A 7,869-nucleotide genomic window follows, 5' to 3' on the forward strand; every position below is an offset into this window, starting at 1 on the left:
ATTAGACGACGATACTGTAGTAAGGGGCTCTTATTTGATACCATTCTCAGCAAGTGAGGGAGCAGTATAGGCTTGTGGACTTTTTTTTTGGGAAAAAAGTACTTTAATCCTGCAATGGCCGCAACGAAACACTCAAAGAGTATAGGCCGCATGTCGACCCGTCACAGCCCTCCACATGAGGAAGAACAGGGGGAAACACCTCCTCCTCCTAATATAACGAATTTGTTCTCGGAAGTGGTTAAAATGAGAAACATGCTACAAAGCGTAGCTGCTGATGTCTCCACAATAAAGCAGACGACGTCGGAACTGAATGCAGCGGTGACTGCAATGCAAGAAAGGCTAACGGAGGCTGAAACACGTATCTCCCGCTTGGAGGACACCTCGGAGCGGCTGCACACCGCAGTTGGTGAGAGAAGCAAGCTAATGGAAGCCATGCTGGACCGCATGCAAGTTCTCGAAAATCACAGTAAGAGGAATAATGTGAGAGTTATCGGGTTGAAAGAGACTATCGGTACTGATGGGACACTTTTGAGCTGTGTTCGGAAGATGTTAATCGGGGGTCTTGGAGTTCGCGATGACGCCGAGTTCGAGATTGAACGAGCCCACCGGGTCTTCGCACCGTTACCTGACCCGAATCGAGCCCCGAGACCGGTTCTTATTCGATTCCTGAGGCAATCAGCGAGGGATAAAGTGATTATGGCAGCTAAGGAGAAGCGCGGGTTTGAGTGGCAAGGATGCAGGCTATCAGTGTTTCCAGATATGTCTAAAGAACTGGCGGAGAAGAGGAAGGCTTTCACCGCAGTGAAAAAGAAGCTGCAAGAGCGCAACGCTAAATACACCCTGGCGTTTCCAGCCACGCTGCGCGTGAGGTGGAAGGGCAAAAACATAAGTTTTAGCTCGGCGAAAGCAGCAGAGAAGTTTTTCAATGAGGAGAGCCGGGAGGAGAACGAGCAGGGGGAGGACACCCCAAATTCAACTGATTGATGTAATTCCTAGGAGCCCCATAGAAGATGTTGTGTCTGACTGTTGGGAGGCGGACCTCGCCACCTGTCATCATGAACAGAGAGAAGCAGAGTCCACGGACCCGATAAGGTTTTTTCTCTTAGTTATTCTTTCTTTTCTTTTTCAGCTGCGGTAGACAGCAGCAATAGAGTAGGTTTTAAGTTCGTTTTTTATGTTGTTTCTATCCGTTTACATGACGGGAATGTTTATTGCCCATGTAAATTGTTTTCATTTTGGCTGGGTGCACTCACAGAGAAGGTTGGGGATCAGGGGACCGGGGTATAGATATATCAGTTCAGAGTGTTTTGTTACAGGTTTAAAACGTGTATCAATATATAATCTGCAATGACTGGGAAGTATATAAAATTCACAACTTGGAATATTAATGGATGCAGAAATCCAGCCAAAAGGCGCAAAATATTGGCGTATTTAAAGACGAATCAAACCGATGTAATATTTCTCCAAGAAACTCACCTAAATGAGGGGGAAGAGTCCAAGTTTAAGATGGGTTGGGTAGGACATATTTTTCATAGCTCTCACTCGAGTGCTCGCAATGGAGTAATTATCCTTATTAAGAAAAATATTCAGTTTTCATTGATAAAACAAGCTAAGGATACAGAGGGAAGAATAGTTTGCGTCGAAGCAATGCTGGAAGGGGTAAAGGTCATACTCTGCAACATATACGCACCCAATAAGGAGGACCCTAATTTTTTCCACAAAATAAATAGTATATTGGGGGATATGGAAGGACAAATAATATTAGCAGGGGACTTTAATGAAGTTATGGATCCTATACTTGATAAAAGCGCACCAAAAGGTTCACTTAGCTCTAAAGGAAGAGATGCAGTCCATATGTTAAAGGAAGATTTGGGTCTAGTAGATGTTTGGAGGTTAATCAATCCGTCTAAAAGAGAGTACACATTTTATTCTCATTGTCACAAATCCTATTCTAGGATCGATCTGTTTTTGGTTTCAAAACTCATAGTAAATAATGTGCGGAGTTGTGATATTAAAACTATTGCACTCACTGACCATGCACCTACGGAATTATGCATAAGATTAGGACTGGGGAATATAAGAGGTTCAAGATGGAGAATGAATGTCTCGATTTTACAGGACAAACTTTTTAAAGAACAGTTGGGGCAGGACCTGAGATACTTTTTTGAAATAAATATTGGCAGTACAGAGCATGTTCAATCTGCATGGGAGGCCTCTAAGGGATTTCTGAGAGGTAAACTTATAGCATACACTTCATGGAAGAAAAAAGAGAGTCTATGTAAAATTCGTAAATTGGAAAGAGAAATCAAACTTAAAGAAAGCAATTTGGCTAGGTGTTATGATGATTTACTTTATCGAGATATTTGTGGGCTTAAGTTTCAGTTAAATGAAATTTATAACAAAAAAGTGGAATATTCTCTATTCAGGTTAAAAACTTCATTTTATGAGGGAGGGGAGAAAACGGGCAAATTATTAGCAAGACAAGTTAAAAAAGAGGATTTTTTGAACACAATCCCTGCCATGAAACAAGGAGATACTTTAGTAACCTTACCAAAAGACATAAACAATGGCTTCAAACAATATTATGAAACATTGTATACATCTTCAGTGTTTAACGAGACAAACCAAAGAGAAAGTGATGCTTTTCTCTCCAAACTCAAGCTACCAAGGCTATCTCAGGAGCATGTAGAGTGGTTGGAAGCACCAATTACTGAAGAGGAGATTAGGAAGGCAATCTCAGCGATGAAGGTGGGGAAATCCCCCGGGTATGATGGTATTCCATCAGAATACTACAAGGAGTAGATGGATATTCTTGCTCCAGTGTTACAAAAGGTCTATCAAGAGATCTTTGAGAGAGGACAGCTGCCTCCTACTTTTAATGAAGCTCTGATATCCTTGATTCCAAAAAAGGATAGGGATAGCACGGACCCGGCAAATTATAGGCCAATTAGCTTATTAAATGTAGACTGTAAAATATTAACCAAGGCGCTGGCTGTGCGCTTACAACAAGTACTTCCTAGTATTATTCATCAGAATCAGACAGGCTTTATGAAAACCCGCTCCTCCTCTGATAACATTAGAAAATTGTTACATCTGATGTGGTTGAGTCAGTCAAAGGAGGAGCCAGTCGTTGCTATCTCCTTAGATGCGGAGAAAGCGTTTGATAAAGTGGAATGGAGCTTTCTTTTTTCAGCTCTCTCAAATTTTGGATTTGGACCCTCTTTTATTAAATGGGTCAAAATATTGTATAAAGAACCAAAGGCTGCTGTCATAACCAATGGCACCATTTCATCCTTTTTTAACTTATCACGGGGGACCCGTCAGGGTTGTTCTCTCAGCCCATTATTATTCATCATGTTTATTGAAACTTTAGCAGTGAGCATTAGGAGAAATAAGGACATCAAAGGAATATTATGAGGACAACAAGAACACAAACTGCTTTTATATGCAGACGATATTTTATCACTTATAACACATCTGCTTACATCTTTGCCGCACCTGATGGACACTATGCAGATGTATTCGACGGTTTCAGGGTACTCAATAAATTGGGCTAAATCTGAAGCCATGCCATTATCCTCTTTATGCAATTCACACATGGTTAAAGATTTTAAATTCAAATGGGTACCTGAAGGTATGAAGTATCTTGGGATTAGGCTCAGTAGGGAGTTGGAAGCGTTACCTTCACTAAATTTTGATCCGGTGCTCTCAAAAATTAAAACAAATTTTGAAAAGTGGGGGAAGATAAAACTAACATTATGGGGTAAGATTAATGTTATAAAAATGATTACCGCCCCTCAGTTTAATTATCTGCTTATGATGCTTCCTATTACAATTCCACTCGATATTTTTAAAAGGTATGAAAATTTAATTAAACATTTTTTGTGGGAAGGTAAAAGAGCGAGAACAAAATTAGAAAAATTATATGCTCCTAAGGAAAAGGGCGGCCTAGAACTTCCAGATCTTAAGCTCTATTGCTTGTCATTTGAAATGGCAAAATTAGTTAAATATTGGGAAGGTGAGAATGGGCAGGAATGGTTACATATTGAAAGGGATATATGTTTGCCGTTTGACCCTAAACACAAATTATCTCAAAAGATCGACACAACAAACCCAGTTTATGTTCATTCTTGTAAAGTTTGGTCAAAGGTACACAAACTGTTAAAGCTCCCACATCAGGTAGAGCAGTATGCATCTCTCTGGAATAATCCTGAGATATGTATTGGTAAAACACCTGTGTTTTGGAGGCAGTGGCATTCACGTGGCATATGCGTCATTGGTGATTTGTACAAAGATGGACAATTCATGTACTTCAATGAACTTACTCACACATTTAATTTGGAAGGTAAAGCAAATTTTTGGAAATATCTACAGATGAGACATTGTGTTACCTCAAAATTTAAAAAGATTGTAGAAAATGATATATTGAATTATATTAAGATGCCGCGTGAACGACACACTGCCTCTCAATTTTATAAGCTGCTAAGTTGTAATCTGAGTGGTGAATCGTCAAATATTAAACTCCTATGGCAAAAAGATTTGAGAAAAGAGTATACAAAAGAAGGATGGTTGAGGGTAATGTCAGAGAGCAGTAAATATGTGAAAGAGGCCAGAAGCAAATTTATACAGTATAAGGTGCTACATAGAAATTATCATACACCTACGAGGTTACATAGAATGAAAATAATGTCAAACAATAGGTGTTGGAAATGTAAGAAAGAAGTGGGCACATATTTGCATTGTTTCTGGGAATGCTCTCTGGTTTCACCATTTTGGATTAAAATCTTGGAGGCTCTGAGTGCATGGCTTGGCTCAGAGATCTCTCAGACTCCAGAACTGTGTTTACTGGGAGACCGATCTCAAATGCCAAACACCCCAAAAGGAGCTTTTGCAGTTGTGATGGTCGGTCTGGTGACAGCCTGCAGGATCATCTTAAGACATTGGAAGACCACAAAGTGTCCCGAGCTAAATGAGTGGATTAAATCAATGACGGATACAGCTTCTTATGAAGTCATGCTCAACAACATGGATGGGAACAGGGACATGGAATGGGATAGCTTTTGGGACTCATTGAAAAGAACTATGGCTTCGAGTAATGTATCTGGATGAAGTCTGATTTTCCCAGACAATTACCTTTCTCTCAACTACTGAATGTTTTTGAATTGACACTGTAATATACATATAATATATGACTGTACCCTGGGTATTGGGGGGGGTGGGTGCACCAGCCTTTTTTGTTTTTTTTGTTCTGTATTTGTGTTTTATGTGAGATAATTTTCAGAAAATCAATAAAAAATTTGAATTACAAAAAAAAAAAAAAAAGATTGCGTACTACAAATGTCCCCAAGGGGACGATGAAGTACAACAATCTTCTTAGTCATTTTGTTGGTGCTGACGGATTACTGTAAAGGTGTGCCTAATAAACTGAAAACTGCATAGATACATAATACAGCAATCAGCTATGGTTCTTCATCATCAGTCAAACTGTCATTAAATTTCATTCATAAATGGCTTGGTGTAGAGTACTTGCCGTTGTATCATCTCCAGCGTGGTGGATGCCGACTCCTGATACTCCAGATTGAAGACATAATATGACCCAAAAAAGACAGCAAGGACGCTGGCAAAGTCATGTAGTTGCTCAGGCTCGAAAAATACCTTCTCCTCCATACTGACCATCCACCGGGTTGTAGACATCAAGCTATTTCCTAAAATAGACAAACCCTTGTCAGGCTAACGCTAGTGAGTAAAAGTACAGACTACCATAACAATTACATACATTGCTACAAAAAAATTATAGTGATAGAAAATATTCCTCTTACCAAGCATGATTACCCTTGGTGTAGTGGGTAAGGTCATTTCCAGTTCAACAGACATCTTGGTGGAAGATACCTTTAAAACATAAAAGGAAAACTCTCTTAAATATGAATTACTGCTAGTAATTTATATTTAAAGGGCCAGTTCACCCAGATTACAACAGGTTTTTGAGAACCTCATCCCGGAGACTAGACTAGACTTTACCCCTACATCCTGCTACCACTCTGAAACAGCGGATGTGAATGACAGTTTGTGGGGCTAAATGCATTTTTTAAAGCATTACATTCCACAAGTACAGTTCCAGTTCCAGTTCCGCAATGGCGGTGACTCCTGTGCATGTGGGACCTGAATGCAGAAAATGTTCTGAAGGAAGCAGGACATTGCTCTATTCCACATGCAAACCGATAATTAGCTGTGTGTTGATGTTTCTTCACATGACTACAAAATTCTGTAAATTCTGAAGTACAAATGCTGCAGAATTTACACCTGTACATAGTTGCACCTGTTAGTACTGACTTAACTTTAAATTTGCAGGAGCATGGTTTAAACATGTGAACAGTCCTTATGTGTAACCAGGGTTGGAAATTAACTTTTTTTGTCCACCTGCCACTGTGGCTGAACAAACTCAAAAAATAACAGAAACCACTTTAATGTTTTTCACCTTTGTCCTCATTTACAGACTCTTATACACTATGTTGGAGATGTAATGGTACTTTAGCAGGCTAACCAGCTGTAGCAAGCTCAAAGTTATAGATTAGGTTAGCTGCTCCTCTACATTTCCAGACTATTTTGTGGCTTCAAATATGTTTGAAGAGTTGTCTTTTTACCTGTTGTCTTGTCTTTTGAAGAGATGAAGCTATGTTAGCAGTCAGCAGGACAGAACTGCACAGCCACTTGGAGGGAAAAAGCTTGGGAGTTAAAAAAAAAGGTCATCTGAAGAAAAGAAAAAAAAGAACAAAGTTAGAAATTCATCCTTGCTGACCTACGTAGCTAATCTGCACTTTTAAAATTTGCAAGGTCATGGTTTAAACAAATGAACAGTCATTAGATGTAAAAAAAAAAAAAAACAGGGGGGGAGGATCAATTATCAGTTAAGGTTATATTGTTCGACAAAGGATGTAACAACAATGCTAACAGACACTCAGCACTGAGCTCATCTCAACCCAAAGCCGCCCGAGGCGGCAAAAGTCAAGCTAAAACCTTCAACGGTAAAATTAGCACCTTAGCTAACGTTAATTTCGAACCAGCTCAAAAAATAACACCATCATATTTTTCTATCTTTCACCTCATTTACAGACACGTAACTTATAAGGTTGCAATATACCAGTTATATAAAACACCAGAGTTAGTAACGTAAAGGTAACGTTATTTTACCAGGCTAACCAGCACAAACCAGCTCATGCTATAATGCTAAGTTATAGCATTGTAGCATGATGCTATAAGTTACGTTAACTCCATCTAAAATGTACATTTCCAGACTAGGTTTTGGCTTTAAACAGTTTTCTAAGAAGTGGTTTTTTACCTGTCTTGAAGAGCTGAAGCAGTGTGAGCCCACAGCACGGAGACAGAGCTGCACTTGCACTTGGAGAGAAAAAGCTGGTTGGAAGCGAAGCCACCCTTGATGACGTAGCTAGATAAACTGCATATTAATGTTAGCTAGGATGTGAAAAAAACAAAAGTACATTCTCTCTTTCTGCCTTAAAAATATGTTAACCACTAAAGGAGTAAAAATACAGAAACAGGGAACCACGATGAAGCAGCTATGATGACCGTTGGAAATCAAATATAATTCTTACTGTATATTATAAGTACAGAACCACTACTGCAATGTGTAAACAGTAAATTACTGCAACTTCAAAACATACAGTAAGTTACTGTAATACTATGTACTATACCCATAATGCAATGCAAATTACAGTAACTACTTGTAAAGATGTCTTATGGTAGGGTGACCAAACGTCCGTATTTCCCGGGACATATCCGTATTTCACGTCCTGTCCCGGGTTTTTTTTTTAGAAAGTGAGGAAATGTCCTGTTTTTTAAATGACCTTCATT

At 39.2% G+C, this 7,869-nt stretch overlaps 1 long non-coding RNA gene across 1 annotated transcript; it reads right to left on the reverse strand.

Moving 5' to 3' along the window:
• Positions 1-5,527: 5,527 nt before the first annotated feature.
• Positions 5,528-6,989, reverse strand: LOC114151450 (uncharacterized). Its single transcript, XR_003596942.1, has 3 exons — positions 6,642-6,989; positions 5,820-5,889; positions 5,528-5,705 (listed from the first exon to the last, which is right to left on the reverse strand). It is a non-coding gene; the product is annotated as an uncharacterized LOC114151450 (long non-coding RNA).
• Between the last annotated feature and the right edge of the window lie 880 nt (positions 6,990-7,869).

Source organism: Xiphophorus couchianus, chromosome 9 (assembly GCF_001444195.1).
Source record: "Xiphophorus couchianus chromosome 9, X_couchianus-1.0, whole genome shotgun sequence".
Taxonomy (NCBI): domain Eukaryota; kingdom Metazoa; phylum Chordata; class Actinopteri; order Cyprinodontiformes; family Poeciliidae; genus Xiphophorus; species Xiphophorus couchianus.